Source organism: Mastigoproctus giganteus, chromosome 4, assembly GCF_048544385.1.
Source record: "Mastigoproctus giganteus isolate SK-2022 chromosome 4, ASM4854438v1, whole genome shotgun sequence".
Lineage (NCBI taxonomy): Eukaryota > Metazoa > Arthropoda > Arachnida > Uropygi > Thelyphonidae > Mastigoproctus > Mastigoproctus giganteus.
Genome location: NC_143578.1, coordinates 20,737,847 through 20,761,134, shown reverse-complemented (window position 1 = coordinate 20,761,134; position 23,288 = coordinate 20,737,847). Strand labels below are relative to the sequence as shown.

Genomic DNA, 23,288 nt, shown 5'->3' with positions numbered 1-23,288 from the left:
AGGCCTAATGACTCTGATGAGTATAATAAGAAACTGTTCGGAGAAATAGAGTGGGCCAGTAAATCAGAGAGTCTTATAATGGGGGATTTTAATTTCCCAGATATTGACTGGAATTTGGGGGCTGGTCACTCACACAGTAGCAAGGCTTTTGTGGATTTATTGGATGATTGTTTTCTACATCAGCATGTTCGGGAGGCAACTAGAGGGAGTAATACTCTTGATTTGATTATCAGTAGTGATTCTTCATGCATTAAGAATCTGCAGATAAATGAACCACTTGGTGGCAGTGATCACAGTGTGCTGAAGTGGGAGTTACTCAAAGAGGTAACTACCATTAGGGGTAAAGGGAAGGGGTATTGCTTTCGTAAAGGCGACTACAATGGACTGAGACAGTATTTAAATTCTATACAGTGGGATCAACTGATGATATTGCCAACAGCAAATTCAAAATGGGAAGCATTCAAAGAACTTATCGTGGAAGCTACTAGGCTTTACATACCAACTAAGAAATATTGTTCAAGGTTTAGGCCTAAATGGTTGTCAGATGAACTAATGAGGCATATGGCAGAGAAGAAAAATGCATGGGATACATACAAATTAACACGTGACACGGACGCCTATGATAGATACAAGTTGATCTGTAACCAAGTTACAAAGGAGGTTAGGCAGGCGAAGGCAGATTACGAGAGATCCTTGGCAAGGGATGCGAAGAAAAACAGCAAAGAGTTCTTTACTTATGTAAACTCTAGAAGGAAGGGGATGAATCAGATTGGTCCACTTGAGATCGATGGGTCAACTGTTGATGACCCTGCTCGGGTAGCTAACAAACTAAATGAATATTTTGCATCGACATTCACACATGAGGAGTTATTCAGCGAGGGGAATGCCAGAGGTGTATTCAACTCTAGCAGTAAGCTAGAGAATCTTGTAATAACTGAGAGCAAAGTGGAGGAGAAATTGTTGAAGATAAACACAAGAAAGGCACCTGGGGTGGATGGGATCTATCCAGTTATATTAAAGGAGGCAGCAAAGGAGGTAAGCAAACCCTTAGCCATAATTATGAGAGCTTCCTTGGACTCAGGGGAGGTACCCATTGACTGGAGATGTGCAAATGTGACCCCAATTCACAAAGGGGGATCAAAGGCTGACACAAGTAATTATAGACCTGTGAGTTTAACTTCTGTTCCCGGAAAATTAATGGAGGCACTGGTGAAAGAAGCACTGCAGGATCATCTAGACAAGACTTCAGTTATAGCTAGGACACAGCATGGTTTTGTTAAGGGGAAGTCTTGCCTGACCAATTTGATTGGATACTATGATGCAGTCACAAAAGAACTGGATGCAGGGAATAACTTTGATATTATATACTTGGATCTTAGAAAGGCTTTTGATACTGTTGCACATGGAAGACTGCTGCACAAATTGGAGCAGTGTGGCATTGGAGGCAAGTTGCTGCTATGGATAAAGGGGTGGTTGAGGGGGAGAAGACAGAGAGTGGTAATCAATGGACACTGCTCATCGTGGACTAATGTTATTAGTGGAGTCCCTCAGGGTTCAGTATTGGGGCCTTTATTGTTTTCTGTATTTATAAATGATATTGATGATGGTATATCAGGCTTAATGTCCAAGTTTGCAGACGATACGAAGGTTGGCAGGGTTGTCAAGGACACTACTGACACTATGCTGCTGCAATAGGATTTGGAAAGGTTGAGCAGATGGGCTTCGAGGTGGCAAATGAAGTTTAACATTGACAAATGTAAAGTACTACATATGGGAAACAGCAACCCCAGAGCAACGTATCAACTCTGTGGTACTACACTGACAGTGGTAGAGAATGAAAGGGACCTGGGGGTGGTGGTGCAGGCAGATATGAAGTTCTCTGAGCAGTGCAGACGATCTGCAAGAGTAGCTCATGGTGTATTGTCAATGATATATAGGAATTTTTCTAGCAGGGATAAGGAGGTGATTATTCCCTTGTATAAGGCAATGGTCAGGCCACACCTAGAGTACTGTATACAGGCCTGGAGGCCTCATTTCAGGAAGGATGTAGAGCTGCTGGAACGAGTACAGAGAAGGGCAACTAGATTGGTGAATGGGACAAAGGGGTTCTCTTACGAAGAAAGGCTTAAGTTTTGCAAATTACAGTGTCTGGAAACTAGGCACCAGCGGGGTGATCTGATAGAGGTGTACAAAGCCTTGAATGGTTTGAGCATGCTCAATGCTGATGGGATTCTTCCTCTAGCTCAGAAAAATCACCTGAGAGGGCATAAATTCAAATTGAGGAAAGACAGATGTAGGATAGATGTGCGGAAATTTGCCTTTAGCCAGCGGGTGGTTGGTGGGTGGAACAGACTTCCATCCCTTGTCGTGGAAGTTGATAGCCTAAATAAGTTTAAGGCTCAGCTGGACAGGTATTTCGAACGAACAGAGGGGTGAAGTGGAAGTGGTTATTTTTATTTATTTATGTTACTTTTTTTTTTTTTTTTGGCTGATGCTGCATAAGCTTGCTTTCTTGCATCAAATGCCTCTACTAATGCTAATGCTAATGCTAAACTTATAGAAACTCTAGAAGGAAGAGGATGAATCAGATTGGTTCACTGACATTGACAGTTCAAGTGTTGCAGAACCTGCTGAGGTAGCTGACATAGTGAATGAGTATTTTGCATCTACATGCACACATGAGGAGGTCTGTAGGGAAGAAGAGGCCAGAAGCTTATCAGACACTGTCAAGGAGCTAAATTATTTTGTAATAACTGAGAGCAAAGTGGAAGAGAAATTGTTGAAATTGAACATAAGAAAGGCACCTGGGGTGGATGGGATCTATCCAGTTATATTGAAGGAAGCAGCAAAGGAAGTAAACAAATCCTTAGCCACAATTATGAAAGCTTCCTTGGATTCAGGGGAGATTCCCATGGACTGGAGATGTGCAAATATGTCCCCAATTCACAAAGGGGGATCAAAGGGTGACATGAGTAATTACAGACCTGTTAGTCTAACTTCTGTTCCAGGGAAAATAATGGACTCACTGGTTATGGAAGTGATGCAGGATCATCTAGACAAGCCTGCAGTTATAGTTCAGACACAGCATGGATTTGTTGAGGGAAAATTGTCTGACAGATCTGATTAGATACTATGATGTGGTCACGAAGGAACTAGATGCAAAAAATAATTTTGATATCATATACTTGGATTTTAGAAAAGCTTTTGATACTGTGGTACATGGAAAACGAGTGTACAAATTGGACCAATTTGGCATTAAGGGCAAGTTGCTACAATGGATAAAAGGATGTTTGAGTGGGAGAAGACAGAAAGTGGTTATCAATGGACACTGCTCTTCGTGGACAAATGTTATTAGTAGAGTCCCCCAAGGTTCGGTGTTGGTGCATTGTTGTTTTCGGTATTTTTTATCAATGATATTGATGAAGGTATGTCGGGGTTAATGTCTAAATTTGCATATGATATGAAGGTTGGCAGGGCACTACTGCAACAGGATCTGGAAAAGTTGAGCAGATGGGCTGAGAGGTGGCAACTGAAGTTTAACATCAACAGATGAAAAGTACTGCATATGGGTAGAAGTAACCCCAGAGTAACGTATCAACTGGGTGGTACTACACTCAGGGTAGTAGAGAACGAAAAGGACCTGGGGGTAATTGTGCAGACATATGAAGTTTTCTGAGCAGTGCAGACAGGTTGCAAGAGTAGCTCATGGTGTTTTGTGAATGATATACAGAAATTTTGCTAGCAGGGATAAGGGGGTGATTGTCCCCTTGCAAAGGGTTGCAGTTACCAAGAAAGGCTTAAGTTTTACAAATTGCAGCTTCTGGAGACTAGGCACCTGCAAGGTGATCTAATTGAGGTGTAGGCAGTGGTGAGCTATAGTGGGCTTGCAAGAGCCCATTGTTATTTTATTTGAAAATCTGCAAGCCCATTGTTGAGACAATCATTTATTTTACAAATGAAATCCTGAATGCAATTACTGAGTATCCAGAGCCAAAACTATGTGGGACGAGCAGGACACCATCCCTGGCATTCGATCAGTTATGTATTTTAAACTTGCTACATTTTTGATTTTATTACAGTCGTTGTTGTTGTTATTTGGTTTTTAGGAGCATTAGCAACTAAGGCCATACTGCTCTGGGGATATGCAGTGGTCATTCCCGGACCTTTCCACATCCTCTGTATTTGGTGGTCATGGGCTCGAACCTCGGTCTAATCAAGAAGCGTGTGGTACACACTGCTGCTCCTGCCCACCTGGCTACAGAGACACCTTACTACAGTTGGACCTCTGTTTAACCAACTTCTTTATAGCGAATTTTTTTGAATTCCCCTTGGTAATTGCATTTAAAATAGTTTCCGTTCAACGAAGAAAATTTCCATGTAACGAATGGATTACAAGATAACTTTTTACACATTGTTCGCACCTCTGTCCTTTAGGCAATTAGAAAGTGCGAATTAAGGGTGAAATGGTTTACTGTATCACAATGTTAGTGATGTCACTAAAACCTGCAGTCATATACCGAGAAGTCACGCTCGTCAATCTGCTTTCCATAGCCAGTCAGAGGATTAAGAAGATTCCTGACACAGATAATAGCCTCTGGTCAACCTGTGTTGTGGTTCCCCTTTATTCGGACAAACAGCCATATGTTTTTTTGGAGAAGTGAGTGATCTACACCTTCCAGTAAATTTCTCCTGTCTATGTTTGCATGGTCACAGTAGCTGAATATCCGAGTGATTCCGACATTTTGCATAATATTCCAAAAACTAGTGAAAGTAGCAAAGTAGGGGTGGGGGGGGGTTGAGATAACTAAGATATATGAATTTTACGAAGATGAAATGTTGGCAGATTTTGAAACTTCGTCGAGGCTTTCACTGTGTAGAAAATGTTCTAAAATATAATGGCATACAGGCAATAAAAAAAAAAAAAAAAAAACTGTGTGCATTATATCACCAAACTCCAAAAAACCAGTGCAAATTAAAGATTATTACTAAAGAACTTGATGTGGAAACTATAAAATTCGGTCGTGTGTTCAGTCCACGATGAGCAGCTTGTAGCTTGCGGATGGCAATTATCCCGCTTTGTGCAAACATTTTGAATCAGAAGTTAAATTTTTGGGATTATTAAACTGACTTTTCAATGTGGAATTTCTTAACAATTTAGCACTAATGATCGACATCCTGCAGGAGCTCTCTTACCTTTCAGAAGCTTTACAGAATCACTATGGTAAAAGCAGATAAATTTATTATTCAAACTATAAATGCTATTGCTAATTTGAAAAATTCCGAAAGAAATTATGATGCTAAAATTGAGAGTATGTTGAAGTGGAAAGAATCTGAAGGAATCAAATTCGAAAGAAAGAACACATTTCAAAAATTACCTCGGGAAAAGGTAATTTGCATTAATAACTTATCCTTAAAGGATAAGTTATTAATGCAACAGAGCGATTTTAAATTAAATAATGATTCCATTGACGACGAGGAATTGAAAGAAATTTAAACATATTCTACCTGAAATCATGGAACACGAGAGAACTTTCGTTTCGGTGGTGGGACAGTGAAAACCGAAAATGCTTATGTAAGAAAGAAAAGTAATGGCCTGTCTATCGTTTTTGCATTTAAGGCTTATTTCATCTGCCAAATAAGAAATTTAAATTTTCTGATAAAATATGAAATAAAAATTAATGATATTAGAGATTTTGTCAAAGACAATTTATCTTTAAAAATCGAGTGAAATTCCCTTTTCAATTAAGAAGGCCAGAAATACCTTTGAAACCATTGCGATTAGCAGTGATGAAGCTGAGCGAGCTTTCAGCAAAATGAATAATATTGAGTGAATCAATGAATAATGTTGACAATTAAATACATTGCAGATTATTATGATCTAAATGGAAAACCATTGCTTCAATTTGATCCGGATTGTTACGCCAAATCATTTCTCTGTAATCATCACTCAGCTATTGAGCAAAGCAGATCAACAATAAATATTTGGTGGAACAGACTTCCATCCCTTGTCGTGGAAGTTGATAGCCTAAATAAGTTTAAGGCTCAGCTGGACAGGTATTTCGAACGAACAGAGGGGTGAAGCGGAAGTGGTTATTTTGATTTATTTATGTTACTTTTTTTTTTTTTTTTTTTTTTTGGCTGATGCTGCATAAGCTTGCTTTCTTGCATCAAATGCCTCTACTAATGCTAATGCTAATGCTAATATTAATAAAGAAGTAAATTGCATATGGCAATTTTTAGAATAAAATTTTCTTGATATTTGTGTAATAATTTTTTTTATATAATATTTGTGTAATAATTTTTTATGTAATATTTGTGTAATAATTTTTTTATGTAATATCTGTTTTTATATTATTTGTGATATGGGAAATATTTCATGTTATTTTTTATTCGCAATATTAAAATTTTATCATTAAAAAAATGTATCCATTATATTTCCCAAGTTGTTAAAAAAAAGACGAATAAAAAAGTTACGCATGTGCCGAGCAGGCGCGGTAGATGGTTTATGTGAAACATCCTTTGCATTTCTCTTAGGTATTTTGATTTGTATATATTGATTATGAAATAAAAGAGCTTTTGTATTGTAAATATTTTATTGAACATTCGCAAATTTTCATAATTTCTGGAAGACAAGGTACAACGGATTTATGATAACTAAAGTAAGAGGTGTATACTTGCGATTGCAAAGTATCTAAATGTCTCTGGAAAACAGCGTCAATTGAAGTACAGATCTTGTAGTTGAAGCAACATACGTAGCTGTTAGGGGCACCTAACAGTGGAATGTAACGAAAATTCAAGACAAAAAAAAAAAAAAAAGAAATTGTTGACAAATATTTGTATTGTTACCATCATATGACAAATACTTGTATTGTTGCAGTCATATGACAAACACTTGTATTCTCACAGTCACATACAAATACTTTTATTGTTACAATCATACTTACTGCAGTAGTAACTTCAGGAAGTATGATTGTGACATCATACTATTCAAAAATTCTAAAAAGAACTCCAGACACTATCGTATTGAGGTATCATTGTAAGGGGAGGCATGACGACGAGGTTTTTATGTTTTTTTTTAGATAGACCTTATACACATGCTCTTATATGCATTGTTAAGAGGGTAACAAGCCCCATCTGTCCCCCCCCTGAATAGCTCCTGACTCGAGATATCATACCAGTCAGTCACGAAAAATGCGTCACGCACACTAATCACACCACTGGTAGTGGGAGCGTGGGAAGCGCCTCTGGTGGAAACCGCAGATGACGTCACTTCTGTGAAAGATCAAATTACTCTACCGATCAAAAAGTGAGCCCATTGTTAAAATATTCACAGCTCACCACTGTGTATAGGGCCTTGAATGGTTTGAACAAGATCAATGCTGATGGGATTCTTCCTCTTGCACAGATTACTCACCTGAGGGGACAAATTCAAATGAGGAAAGACAATTGTAGAATAGATGTGTGGAAATTTGCCTTCAGCCAGCAGGTGGTTGATAGTTGGAACAAACTTCCATCTGTTGTAGTGGAGGTTAACAACTTAAATAAGTTCAAGGCAGAACTAGACAAACTTTTGGAGTGATGGATCAGTGAAATGGAATTTTTTTTGGCTGATGCTATACAAGCTTACTTCCTTGCATCATATGCTTGGTTTGTTTTGGATTTTATTGGCACATTAGCAACTAACACTGTAATGTGCCAGATCATATGCCTCTGCTAATGCGCTGTGAATAGGAGTATTCACTGGATCGTTAACAGTAGTTAGTAGTAATAATAGTTAATATTTTAACTATTGTCACTGAAAGAGTTAACAGTAATTAACATTAGTAGACATTAGTAGAGGCATATGATGCAAGAAAGCAAGCTTATATAGCATCAGCCAAAAAAAAAAAAAAAAAATCCTTCCCATTTCACCCATCCATTGACTCCAAATGTTTGTCTAGTTCTGCCTTGAATTTATTTAAACTGTCAACTTCTACGACAGATGGAAGTTTGTACCAGCAATCAACCACCCGCTGGCTAAAGGCAAATTTCTGCACATCTAGTCTACACTGATACAGCTAATAGTAGTCATTAACCGTTATAACTACTAACAACTCTTCTACCATTGGACTTCTTACTCTACTGTTGGAGTAAGAAGTCGAAAAACTTCATTGCTGCTGTGGCATTGTCATCCATAAATTGGCCATCACCTTCAAGATAAAAGTAGAGTTATTGACATTTGAGCTTCCACCGGTACCATCCACCGGTACGTAGCAGGCGTGAGCCCACTACTTACTCTACTGAATCAACATTAGTGACTGCATTAGCATCATTTAGCAAGTGACATAATTTGTGTCATTTTCTGGTCACATTTTTGTCAAAGATGTTTTCACATAAAATATATTTCGTGCATACAGGGTACACACACTTTTTTGTTTTTAAAAAAATCTGAAAATATTTCTATAAATTTGGTTTTGAAGTTATCTCCATAGCATGCACTACAGCACTTACTTGCAATATGAACATTGGTGACATTGTTAATGATTTTGATAACAAATAAAACCAAAGAAACAATTTATTTTCTTTCAGAATTTAGAAAATAATTATTTTCTTTCTAATTTTTAAAGACAGAAATCTATGTTTAAAAATTATTTTGTAGAATTTTATTGTTGGAATAAAATTTTTGAATTCTATCTGAATTACATTTTTTGGGATACATTTTTTCGTAAGCACTAATAAAACCTTCACAGGCCTAGGTACAGTACCTAATGGAAAAGATGGATCTGGTATAAAGTTCTTTTTTGACAATTCATAATGGCTTATCACATTAGTTAGTATTTTTCTCATATAATCAGTCCAGATAATTCTGCAGTGCACTATATGTATTCCATAATTTTCCTTGACAGGTGAAATATTCACAAATCTATAATTGCCCATTCCACCATTAAATAATTTTTAAAGGTGGAGTGCCATTTCACATTTGCAATCTGCTGGGACTTAAGATTCTGAGTTTGGAAATTTGCCCATTATAACAGAGATAGAGGTTTGGCTTCTTCCTCTAATATAACTGGATAAATCATATGATACTTATGCCTTTTTTTGCATTTAAATGTTAATTCCTTTAATTTCTCTATACATCCATTTTCAGTTAAAACACAACCATCTAGTTCCCACAATTGTTTCTGGCTAATAGCATTCACACACCCAAAAGAAGGCTCAAATATAAATAGTTAATCTAGGATTACTGCTATCCATATGCAGCACCTTGCATTTCAATGTTAAACTTCAACTGCCATTTCCCAGCCAATCTGCCTAATATTTTTAGATCTTGTTGCAGCAGTTTATCCTGATTGCTGTCATTAACCACAATGCCAACCTTTGTATCATCAGCAAACTTAGACAATAAGTCTGATATACCTTCCAATATCATTAACAAATACAGAAAACAACAATGGGTCCAGCACTGAACCGTAGGAGACTCAGCTATTAACATTAGTTCCTCAACAGCAGTGTCCATTAATAGTCACTCTGTCTTCTCCCACTCAACCATCCTTTTATCCTTTACCCTTAATGCTACACTGCTTAAATTTGTACAGCAATCTTTTATGTTATGAAGAAAGGCTCAAGTTCTGCAAATTGCAGCTTCTGGAGACTAGGCACCTGCAAAGCAATCTGATTGAGGTGTATAAGGCCTTGAATGGATTGAGCAGGCTCAATGCTGATTGGATTCTTCCTCTTGCTCAGATTACAAACCTGAGGAAAGACAGTTGTAGAATAGATGTGCAGAAGTTTGCTTTTAGCCAGCGAGTAGTTGATTGCCGGAACAAACTTCCATCTGTTGTTGTGGAAGTTGATAGCTTAAATAAATTCAAGGCAGAACTAGACAAACATTTGGAATGAATGGATCAGTGAAATGGGAAGTTTTTTTTTTTTTTTTTTGTGGCTGACGTTGTATAAGTTTGCTTTCTTGCATCATGTGCCTCTACTAATGCTTATATGCAACAGTATCAAAAGCTTCCCCAAAATCTAAGTATATGATATCAAAATTATTTTTTGCATTGAGTTCCTTTGTTACTGCGTTATAATATCCAATCAGATTGGCCAGAAAAGATTGTCCCTTAACAAATCCATGCTGTGACTGCAGTATAAGTTCATCACTGACTAGATGATCCTGCATTACTTCTTTAAACAGAGTCCATTATTTTCACCAGAACAGAAGTTAAGAGGTCTGTAATTACTCATGTCACCCTTTGATCCCCTTTGTGAATTTGGAATACATTTGCACATCTCCAGTCCATAGAGACCTGTTCTGAATCCAAAGATGCTCTCATAATTAAGGCTAAGGATTACACATAACCTGTTCATTCCCTCTAATTTGTCTAATTCTTCCTTAAATTTCTTCAAAAATCTCCACTTACACCACACTAGATGGAAGTTTACCAATAACCAACTAAACTTTGGCTGAAAGCAAATTTCTGTACATCCTACAATCATCATTCCTCAATTTAAATTTATGCCCCTTTATGTGTATTGTGCATAAGCTATATGTGTCTGAGCATGTCCATGGATATGCTGCTGAGGGGATGCCTCAGCTGGTTGCGGCACCAGTTTGTAGGTCTGGAGATTTCTCACTTTGAGTGGGAGAAAGACCATGTACCAGGGTGAGCAGCTGAGCTTTGTGGCTCATGCCAACTACATCTGTGTGTGTGAGAGAGAGAGAGAAAGAGAGAGCCGATATACGCCAAGCTCCAGAGGAGCTTGACATATATCAGCTTCAGGAGGGTGACAATGTTTTTGTCCCAATCCTGATTCATGCAGCTGGGGCTTGGATAGCGCATGCTGAACACTCATGTCCATCGGATCCTTCTCTCTGTTCAGTGTTTTGCTCTTCTCGGCATCACAGGGCCTGTCAAACAGTAGCCACGGATGCAATGTGTCTTAGTGGGGAAGCTGCCTGCTGACCTGCTTGTGGCCAAGTCTTCTTTAAGGTACACTCTGAGGAGAGGAATTCCCAGACAAATTTTCAGCATCCATTCGTGCCCAACTAGGGCAGCAGGGTCTGCCATCGATTTTCCATCAGAGCGGAGGAGACTCAATGATGAGGAGGCTGCAGTTTGGGGTGGCGACATGCTGTGTTCAGACCAGGAATGGCTTGAGGTAGAGGCTGTACTAGTGGGGTTTCGTCTCCTCAGATTTGTGCTCTTGTGGGGAGCCAGAAACGGGTCTTCACATTGTGATACACTGTCCTTTACATTTGGACATTAGAGCAAGGGATGCTCACTCTCTGAGTCCACTTTGGGGGAATTAACTAGGGACTTTCGAAATGCTAGCTGATTTTATGAGGTGTTTTACAGAAGGGTACACAGCTAGATAGTAGTGATCTAGCTCTTGTGATAGTGGGGATGGTAACTCATGATGTGGGGTGTGATGGTCCATCCCCACCATTGTTGCTTAAACAAAAATCTCTTAATTATATTTTTGTTTGAGTTGACCTATGGGTCTTTCTGTTTTGTATATTTTATTATATATGTAACCTATTAGAATTTTTTCTGCTGGAAGACACAAATGAGAACTAGTTGCATATGGGCGAAAGCCCAGATGGAGAACAGGATGGAAGTTCATTCAAATGACAAATGACACTAGACAGAAGTTAGTACCAATAATCAACTACACTTTGGCTGAAAGCAAATTTCTGTACATCCTACAACCATTCTTCAGTTTAAATTTATGCCCACTTATGTGTATTGTCTGAGCAAAAGTAAGGATGACATTAACATTTAGCTTACTCAATCCACTCAAAGCCTTAAACATCTCAATCAAATCTCCTTGCAGTTACTTTGTTTCCAATGGAATTTACATTACTGAAGTTTTTCTTGGTAAGTGTCTGGCCCCTTTTGTTTCCCCTCACAAATGTTATTGCTCCCCTCTGTGCCCATTCCAACAGATCTGCATCCCTCCTAAAATGAGGCCTCTAGACCTTATGAAGTACTCAAGATGTTGCCTAACCATTGCATCATACAGCGGGATAATTATCCCATTACCACTCCCCCACTGACAAAATCCCCATAAGCTGTCCTGCCAATCTGCACTGTTCAGAGAACTTCATGTCTGACTGCACAATTACTTCCTGATTTTTTTTTTATTCTCCACTAGCTTGAGTATGGTACCATATATGTTATTCTGGAATTACTGATACCCATAGGCAGTACTGTCTATCTGTCAGTGTTAAATTTCAATTGCCACTTATCAGAACCCTAGCAGACTCCACTAATAATATTAGTCCAAGAAGAGCAGTGTTTGCCGTTAACCACTGTCTTCTATCACTTTATCCATAGCAATAAATTACCTCTAATGCCACACTGCTCAATTTGTATAAAATGAACAGTTTTTAGTTACTTCTATGAACACTTTTCATCTATCACTCGTACCTGTTTCATTCACCAATTGTTGTCTTATACAATATAATTCAAATAATACCCAAGGTTATTATAATTTTTCTTACAAAAATTAAAATCCTTCCCTTTACCCTTGAATGAGGGCCATATCTAAAGAGATCTCTTTAGATGTGGCCCACATTAACACAATTTGATTCATTACCTGCTAATAGTTCCTTAATGTCATAATTAGTCAATAATATCAATCTTTCATTAAGAAGCAATTATTTAATCAGTCCATAAATAAGCTGTGGAGTGATCTAATCACAAATCCAGTCACTGGGAAAGTCCTCCATAAAATTATATTCAAATCTGCCCATTCATTTATATAAATTGTCGTGATATTCATCATACACTTGTAATAGTAATACACTGCCAACCTCATTTTTACCTTCCGTCCACTCGTGTCATATTAGACTGACTGAATAACATTCTAGCATGTTTCACCCATTGGGCACACTCTTCTTGGACCTTTTGATCCAAGGGCACACTCTTCTTGGACCTTTCGATCTAAGGGCACACTCTTCTTGGACCTTTCGATCAAATCTAGAATTTCTTCCTTGACTAATATATAGAACTTTTTTTTGTTAATTTTGGCTATTGGCGTGGATGATTACCAATTAAAATTCAGCCCCCATTTGCAATGCAAAATTTTCTTAAAAACTTTCAGAATTTAAAATTGTTACAGAACATAACAAAAATGTTATTATTACTCATAATAAATAAATAAATTTTCTGTTTATACTCCGGGACGACCAAACGGTCAGGGGAGTTTAAAAGAAACACAGAATACAAGAAACAGCACCGTATTCAGCAGTCACGGGCTTGAACCCCGGTCATTCAAGGCACGTGTACTTATACACCCGCGCGTCTGACCACTAGGCTACGGCGGCCTCTTATGTAGATATGTATTCATTCTCTTTGGTGTAATGCAACTGTATGAAAAATAATTTCACCAATAACACTATAACGGAAAAAAAAAATTATAGACAGTTTGAAAGTTATTCATTAGCTGCCTACCACTCTCATTTCATATAACTTCCACCTACATAATTCATGGTACAGACTGCTCACAAAAGCAATGCATTTCTTACAGCACGAGTTTGTTGATGAGGAGTGGAACTGTAGGGTGAATGCATCACAGAATAGCTAGTGAATGACCTTATCACAATGAAACTGCCTCTCATCTCCTGTTTAATGATATCTCACTCAATATCTGATGACCACACATACTGAGTTGGCCATTTATCAGGCAACCAATGGGTTGCATGATGAATGGTCAACCTGTATTCCAAACATTGAGCTGTGATTCTCTCAATATTTATTAGAGAGTAAACTGAGCAGTGGAGTTGTATGTCCTCAAATGCATTTCAAAATAAGGGCAAAAATGGAGTCTGAGGATGTTTATCTCCTCCTATTTTCCAGTGCCACCCATCAATGACTGCCCCTGCATGTAACTAGCAATTCTCACTTCAATTGTATTCACAATCTGCTTTTTTAACCGTTACTAATTAAGTGGGACTTTTCAGCCCAAACGATGTGCAAATCAACCTAAAAGTATACAGCTGTACAGATGTACTATTGCCACAACACAGCCTAAGATGCTGATGCACCATAAAACCACAACTAAATTTTCCAATTTTCAGGTAGTTTGTCCGATTTCCCCTTTTTCTAAATACAGCAGGAAAATGAGTGGTCCTTGACAACAGACCATATCATTTGGTAGAAAAATATAAATGTGAAGAGATTCAAGTGTATTTACTTTAAGTAAAATCGGTTATGCTACACGTGTAGTATACATATATAAATTGCAACAATAATCCAAAGTATTAAAATCACAAAATACTAAATGCATTGGTTACTTTAAGACAAAAATTCTCCCTTATCTCATGAGCACTTGAACTTTCTCTCATAAATATTCTCACAATTCTAATTCCCAACCATATCACAGAGGGTGGAAGAAATAAAACACAAATGAAAGAAATAAAAACTGCAAAACATATTAGGGGAGGAGAAAGAAAAGTGAAGAAAAATCACCACTGAATAGAATGAAAGTCAATCTATTTTTCAATACAGTCGCTCTGTTGCTTTCTTGCATCATATGCTTCAACTAATGCTAATGCTATTTAGTTTGTGATTTTAATTATCATTGCAGATTTATATGTATACATATATATGTAAACATAAACGCCTATAGTGTCACTGATTTTAGTCACAGTAAATGTTTTATCATGTGGGCACTATATCACTTAAGTTAATTACAAAACGACTCTCTCTCTCTTCTGAGTTCTTCTTTGTCTGATATTATCTCATCACACAGTACTTTGCTTATTTCATTCTATAAAAGAATCTGTAGTAATATCTTATTGTCCAAAATTAATGAAGACCAAAAACTATGAGGGGGTAATTATACAGTCAGATATGAAGTTCTCTGTGCAGTGCAAAAAGGCGGTCAGGACAGTTCATGGGGTTTTGTCAATGATATACATGAATTTTGCTAGCAGGGATAAGGAGGTGATTATCCTATTGTATAAGGCAATGGTAAGGCCACATCTTGAGTACTGCATATAGGTCTGGAGGACTCATTTTAGGAAAGATGTGGAGCTGCTGGAATTAGTGCAGAGGAGGGCAATGAGATTGGTGAGCAGAACAAAGTGTGCAAAGGTGAGCAAGCTCAATGCTGATGGGATTCTTCCTCTTGCTCAGATTACAAACAAGGAGGCAGAAATTCAAATTGAGGAACGACGGTTGCAGAACAGATGTGCAGAAGTTTGCCTTTAGACAGCAGGCAGTTGCTTGTTGGAACAAACTTCCACCTGTTGTTGTGGAAGTTGATAGCTTAAAATAAATTCAAGGAAGAACTAGACAAACTATTGGAGGGAATGAATAGGTGAAATGGGAAGTGTCGTGTGATTCTCCCCCACCGGCTGATGTTGTATAAGCTTTTGCATCATTTGCCACTGCTAATGCTAACTCACCTGTTTTGTCAGAGAATTATTTTGTTAGTAGAGATCACTTCCAATCTGATGAGGGACTAGTATATGCTGACACAGGCTGTCATAGCATCATTTCATCTTTCAAATAAATGGCAATTAACCTTTTGGTGATGATATCTATTTGAAAGTAATGCAATACCAAGGCAAATTGTAGGTAAGGCAGATTTTGTTTTGCTGTAATCATTAAGATCATTGCATTAATTAGGCCATTAAGTTCTGCCACCCACAAAAACACAAGAGTGGATTAGAAAGGCCGAATCTTTACATTTTGGGAAGGCTTTTTAGCATTATCAGTTTAAAAATTTGGATATGAACAAGCTTAAATTAGAACACAGCTTGTTGAACTGATTGTGGCTTCCTTACTATAGGTGATTTTACAAAGAATGCCACATAATCACATTAGCTAACTCAGAAAATAGTAAGTTAGAAATTTGTGACTATGTGCAAGGTTTCTAAATTGATGCTGTATAAACATGCTTTTTTGCATCATTTGTCACTGCTAATGCTGACTTTCACATTACAGGCACTTCCTGGCTTGCGTTATACTCGGCTTACGGAAATTCGACTTTACACAAGTTGTTGTCGGCCAGTGCAAACTTAAAAAAATTGTGGAAACATATTTTGCATCCCGTAGGAATAAATGGAGGAATCTTAAACCCAATAAATTTTTTTTTTTTTTTTTTTTTTGGTAATTCATTCCAAGACCTTGGAAGTTGAAATTTTTGCTATTTAACTATGCATTTATCTCTCTAAAAGGTAATTTTTATAATGGTTTGCACTGCACTTTCATCGTTATCATAGGTTCCATTATAAGAATCAATTTTGAATGCCTTTGTGATATTTTTCTAAAACACGTTTCTGGAGGTCACTACCATAAAACAATAAAAACAATTTGCAGTTTATTGGACTTTTCTGTTACCACAATCTATTATAAAAGGGTAGTAAACCCTTTTATAATAGATCTTATTGCATTTGAAATAATACCGATAACTGGAATTCTGTGGGTTTTTGCGTTATGATATTATGGTGAAATAAGTTCCCCTTCGCAGAAATCTTCAATCATATAAAAAACAAATAAATTTTCGGAATCTTCTCTTCATTCCTATTTGCTTATTACAATGGTGAAGGGAAGGGAGCAATGGAAAGTGCTAGGGCTGGCAGTTTTTTTGTTTTTTTTTATGTAAACCCCAAACACGAGAGGTGTTAGAACCTATAGTACTTAGTACGGTGCTTGGGTTGGAGGTTGAGAAGACGAAAGAAGATATTTGTTGACATTGGACTTGAACTTCTGTAGATTGTAATTTTCAGGAAATACATATGAAGGAAGGTTGTTCCAGAAAATGGCAGTTTAATGAATAAACGAGGAAGATGAAAAGCTGGTTCTGTGAGTTTGAAGTTGGACAGTAAATGGATGTTGGCGGGTGGCGGCATGTGTTCGAACTGTTTTGAAAGAGAAAGAGCGGGAATTATAGAAGCCAATTCAGAAGAACAGTGCCCATGGAAGTATATGTACAAGAGGCATGCAGCAGAAACAGAAACAGTGAGTGGAGAGACTGTTAGAGATAAGTCATTAATTAATCTAATTGCCCTTTTCTGAATGGAATCAAGAAACCTGAGAGAAGTTTTGGGGGTGCCACTCCAGATGTGGGAACAATATTCCATGGCAGGGCGGATTTGCGATTTATACAGAGTGAGCAGCTATTTGGAAGAAAAGTAGCACCGAGAGTGAAAGAGAAAACCAAGTTTTTTAGATGCAGAAGAAGCAATATTTGTAATGTGCTTGTGCCAAGAGAGATTAGAAGTCAGGGTAATCCCCAAAAGAGATATATCATTTTGCCTAGAAATCGGAGTGTCATTCCGATAAGCATAGGATAAAAGATAAGCATAGGAGCAGAAGAATCCTTTTTGCAAGATATAAGACAAGGCTGAGTTTTTGAAGGGTTGAAATCAACTAAGTTGTCTTTGCCCACTGGAGAATTACCTGAAGTTCAGCATTTAAGGAATTGGTAGCAGATTTTCGAGAAATTGAAGCTGATTGAGCAGGACAACGTTTCTCAAAATGGAAAGTGGAATGCAATGTGCTATCATCGGCAAAACTATGGATAGGATTTCCAGTCAATGGAAGAAGGTCATTAATATAGAAGAGGGAAAAAAAGAACTGAACCTTGGGGGACACAACATTAGAGGAGAAGTTAGGAGACAGAGAGCCATCTACCATCACCCTCAGAGAGCGATCAGAGAGAAAACTGGATAACCAATTACTAAAAACAGTTGGCAAACCATAAGATGGAAGCTTGTTTAGAAGACCTTTATGCCAAACACGATCAAAAGCCTTTGAGATGTCAAGAGCAACTACTTCTGTTTCACCAAATCTTTCCATTGAATTAGTCCATAAATGGGTAACATAAGCCAGAATATCACCAGTGGATCGACACTGACGGAATCCATACTGGCGATCGTTGATCAGATGGAAAGTTTCTAGGTAGTTTAAGAGTTGGCGGTTAATTGATTTTTCCATTACTTTAGAAAGAGTAGAAGTAATTGCAATGGGACGATAATTGGATGGGAGGGATTTGTCACCATTTTTAGGAACTGGCTGGATATGAGCAAATTTCCAAGCAGAAGGAAAAACACCTTTGGAATAAGAAAGTGAAAAAAGGCAGCAAAGAATAGGAGTAAATTCAGGAGCACAGGTTTTGAGAACAAGTGGAGAAATACCATCAGTACCTGGAGCTTTCTTAGCATTGAGATTCATCAAAATCCTTCTGACATCCTTCTGACGGAAGACCACAGGAGGCATTGAATGGAGCGTGTTGGGAATGGTGGGAGGTGTTTTACCAAGGTCATTAATACATGAGGTGGAAGAAAAATGGGATGCTAGCAGGTCAGCTTTGTCCTTGGCTGAAGTGACAACAGAACCATCTGGTTTGGACAGAGGTGGGAGCAGAGATGGGCAAGAGTTGCAGCCAATAGCTTTGGCAAGAGACCAGAATGCTTGGCTACCATTAGGGCAAGAAGCAAGTTTTCTACTCTTAGCCTGTTCAAACTCTAGTTTGGACTGATTAATACACATGCCCTTGAGTCCAATGGCCATTCAAGCAAAAGCAAAAAGTATTTAGGATAAGTACAGCAAACCCCAAGCCAAGTTTGTGGCACACAATAGGTGGTTTAATAGGTTCAAGCATCGTGCTGGTTTCCAAAACATTAAAGTATGCGGGGAAGTCGCCAGTGCTGATTCTGCAGCTGCAGAGAAATTTTGTGATGTGTTGGAAAAAACCATTTCTAAATCTCCACAGCCCTCAACATTCTGCAGTGGCATGCTTATCAGCTGGAGAGTTAATTTGTGGCTACAATGTTCGAAAGGCAAACCTTGCTGACATTATGACTGTCTCCTCTCTCTTTTTGTAATTTTATAATTTTGAAATTTTTGTAAACTTTCATAATTTTTCCTGCGTTTGAGATAAAAAAAATTGAATAAATAATTCTATTTACATGTTCATCAAACATTTTTTTTGCTTCAATAAAATTCAGCACGCATAGTTGCAAGTGCGCTGCAAAAGCATTTATAGAAAGTCAGACTTACGTTGAGTTCCACGGAACGCAACCCTTACGTAATTTGGGGAGTGGCTGTATTTAAATTTAACAACTCCTACTGAGTGACATGCATATATATAAATTTCATGAATAGGAACTATAGAGATTGGCAACTAGGCATCCAAGAAGAAATCTAACTAAGATTTATAACACTATAAGAAGAGAAAAATTTTCACAGCATTAAATGATCCTAGAACCAGGGAACAAATTCACAAACTAATGGGGAAAAATTACGGACTGGACTGGACTGTATAAAGCTTTCCTTTACCTAGAAAGTTATTAATTATTGGAAGTTGCCATCATGATTAGCTAAGAAACAGCATGGAGAAATTAAAAGCCCTGCTGGATATGGATAGAGGGAAAACCCATATGGTAGGAGGTGTTTTTTTTTTTCTTTTATTGATGCAGCAAAAGCCTCTTGGTTTCCTTTCACAGCAACTAGTACAGCCAAGTCTGGATATAGAAAAGGATATATATACAGGGTGTTTCAAAAGTGATGGTCAATAATTTAAAGGTGAACTGTACAGAATACAATATGCAAAAAAAAGCCTAGTAAACATAGGTCCTCAAGTGAATCGTTTTCAAGATATTGCACATTTCTAGTTGGGATCCACCACTGACTTGTTTGTTTAGGTTAGGTTATGTTCATTCTCTCCGTTTCCCCTCTCTCAATGCTCAGAGACGTAGCAGGCATGCTAGTACTTGTCGAAGGATAGTCAACATGGAAAGAGATTACAGCAACGAAGAGTATGCGGACATGTACTTAATCTATGGTAAAGCCAACGGCAGTGCACTCAAGGCTGCATGTTTGTACCAAGGAGCATTTTCCCGCCCAACAGGCGCACATCAAAGCCTTAAAGAACATGGGTGCTTCGCACACGGAGTATAAGCAGGTAGGTACAGAAGCATAATGCCTGATGTTGAGGAAAGGGTGTTAGAAAGAATAGAACAAAATCCAGGAATTTCGACAAGGAGAGTTGCTCTGCAACAGTGTGTACTAAGTCATAGCAGTATGTGGAGAATTTTACATCGCCAATTACTCTACCCCTACCAGTGTGTACAAGGTCTCTGCAATACAGAGTACCCTTCCAGAGTGCTCCCATAGTCGGTGGCAGATCTTAACAGAAAATGTGCATTATCTCAAAAACGGTTCATTTGCGGCCTGATGTTCACTGGGACCTTTTTTGCTTATTGTGGGTATGTGCATACACATACCCACAAGTAAATTAAAATAAGAGCCTGTATAACATACTGGCATCACCAATTGCTATCTGTTTGGCAAGGTAATACCAGGGGCTCACATCTGGTGAGTATGGGATTGGCAAAGCCAGGGTTCTGTGCTGGTTATCATCATTCTTCTCTTTCTTGCTTTCTTGATGATTCCCTTCTACTTCTGACTCTCTCTCTCTCTCTCTCTCTCAGGGTAATGCGGGAATTTTTTTTTTTTTTTTGGCTGGTGCAGCATATGGCTAATAATAATAATGGTGAGAACCAAGGTATGATTCCCACAATTGACACAGAGCTTTACAAAAGCTTTTGCAAAAGCAAACTAAACAGACTATAGTACCAGCAGCATGTTCTGTTGAACTGGCTTCCCAGGGAATACTTTTAATCTTATCCCTTTTTAATATTTCAGCCAATTTTTCCAACCTAAGGTCAAGTTAGAACCATAATCTAACACTTGGTAGGTTACTGGCAAATTGCCAATTTTGCCACATTACTTTGATTGCTATTGTTATTTACAATGCATTATATCTGTATAAGTGTGATTTGCATGTTGTGTAGGCCAAAAAACCCTACTCCTCTACTTATAAGTAACTAACTACAACCCCAATTGAAGAAGCTTTTAAGAATTCCTTCAAGGAACCATCCAATAAAATATGAACCGATCTCGCCCCCCAATGAGTAGAAAAGGACGAAATCACTACACTGTCAGGGAAGACACCACCACCACAATGATGTTTCAGGCAATGGTTACACTATCCAAGGCAAGCCTGGATTTGCCTTTTGTTTTTTAACCTATTCAAAATATACACAAACCATAAAAACATCACCTCACATAACAGACCTTGTATTAATGTGATCCTTCGTATAGACCCTTCCCTAGGATTTACTATGGGATTTTAAACTCACAAATTGCCAGCCCATGAACAGAAACTAGACTACAAACAATCCCTGCCTGTCTAGTGACCAAAAGAATTTAACTGATGGGACATAGACCATAAAACGAAACGTTAACTACCTAGGATCAATTATCTAGGATGTGGAGTATCTTATTATTTCTCTCCCCTAGCCAAATTTCAAAATCCCCTTTATGCAGAATTGCTGAAGTAATTTCTCAAGTCCTACGAGGTCCCTCCATGAGTTATTGGATTTTCAGCATGCAAATCGACCCGCGAACACGCGCTTCTACAGACACAATACATATACGGTAATAACCGCACGCCTGGGGAGGTGAGGGTCATTAACACCAATAATATATTATACAGAACTGCTGGAATGGATTCTCACAAATTAGACAAAATCAAATTCATTTTTCCTACACCAATGTGTATACACATGCACACACATGAAGGAAAGGATGTACACAGAAAATACTTTCAAATTACATCATGCGTTTAGTTTTAGTATGGCAGAATGTATACATGAGTAAAAACTGACTTTAAAAGCGTAATGCACGACTTACCGGCAATAAAGAAAGCAGATGATAAATAACGGTACATAAGACAATGTAACGATATTCTAAACTGCACTGACTGAAAAATTGTAGAGGATGGCCAATTTACAATAATAAAGCGAGCAGCTTTTTAATCAACAAAACAGTTTGTAAAATAATAATAGCACTTATAGCACTAATAAATGATAAAATTATCACTCAGTATAAGTGACATGACCGATTATTTCACTGGTCATTAACCGGTATAAATTATTCTACAATTTTACGATATTAGAAATTGATTCTTTAATTTTGTACATTAAACTAAGCTTAAAAAACTGTATAAACATAAGTCTGAAAATTGAAATATAACAAATTTGAATTACTAAAGCCGAAAAGAGAATATGAGACTCTTAGATGCACTCCTTATTCAAAGCTGAATAAAGAGCGACACCAGCTCTGATGCGAAATGAATGTTGGGGTATAAAATAATAACCAATAATTTTAATAAATAAAATTATTGTCTATTATTTCAAAGCAAAGATTTAAAAAAAAAGAAAAAAAGTTAGATAAATATACGTTCCTATAGCAATACAAAACAGGAAGATACTAAAAAATTAAGTCATATTCATTCGAAACGCCCACTTGAACAAGATCTCAAGAGGACCATACAACATAAGCAATTTGATCATTTTAATACTGGGATTTGCCTCTGAACTATTCATATGAAATGTTTCAAAAGCTGCAAAACTATTGAAACACAGTGGAACCATTGGAACAAAGTAGAATTACAATATCCCAAAACGACAAAATAATCAGTTGATCACGAATAAAGGGTTCTTGATGTTGCATTATTTGGTTCCGCCAATCGGTTTTTCATCCCAATACATGTGACCAGTAAATTACAAGCAATTTAGATAAAAAAAAAAAAAAAATATATATATATATATATATATATATATATATATATATACGAAGGGTAAATTAAATAAAATAAATAAATTTTCTGTTTATGCTCCGGGATGACCACATGGTCAGAAGAGTTCAAAGATAGAGAAAATGTGCTTACAGCATAAAATGCTAGAGGGAAGCCCTCCCTCTTTAATTATCTATCTTTACGATATGCCCTCAGGGATAGCACAGTTGGTAGGACTCGTCCTTCCCACACTGGCTGGAAAAGACCTGAGTTCGAATCCCGTCAATGACGGGAGGAATTTTTATGGGTCTTTTTCAGAACGTGGCTCAGTTAGTCGGTCTCGGGCGAGGGTAGCATGGTTTTTTCTCCGTAAACTGGGGTTTTTCCTTCAGGAAAGAGAAAATCGACCTCAGAACATGCGTTATTAAGGACAATCAACACGGAGCAACATGGCCTTAGTCGCCGATGCTCCTAAACCCCAACAACAACATCTTTACGATATGCAAATTACAGTTTCTCTGTTAACATGGTATTCAAATTGGGAAAGGGAAAACAGTCGGGCCAAGAATAAAACGGTCTGAAATATGGTAGTATATATGGTAGTAGTTTGGACTAATTTGTAAATCAAGTGTTTCTTCCTTTATTGTGTATTTCGTTGTGTTGAAGTGTAAGAAAACAAAGAAGTCATTGGAATATCCAAACAAAACTCAAAG

The 23,288-nt window shown here is 37.6% G+C and overlaps 1 protein-coding gene across 5 annotated transcripts in view; it reads right to left on the bottom strand.

Annotated features, from left to right (window-relative positions):
- Positions 1–22,072, bottom strand: part of Miro (mitochondrial Rho GTPase) — a 202,438-nt gene extending 180,366 nt beyond the window's left edge. For all 5 annotated transcript variants that reach the window (XM_090371388.1, XM_090371387.1, XM_090371384.1 and 2 more), the window contains exon 1: positions 21,690–22,072. The gene's annotated coding sequence lies outside the window, so the exon portion shown is untranslated. The remainder of the gene's footprint in view (positions 1–21,689) is intronic.
- Positions 22,073–23,288: the final 1,216 nt, after the last annotated feature.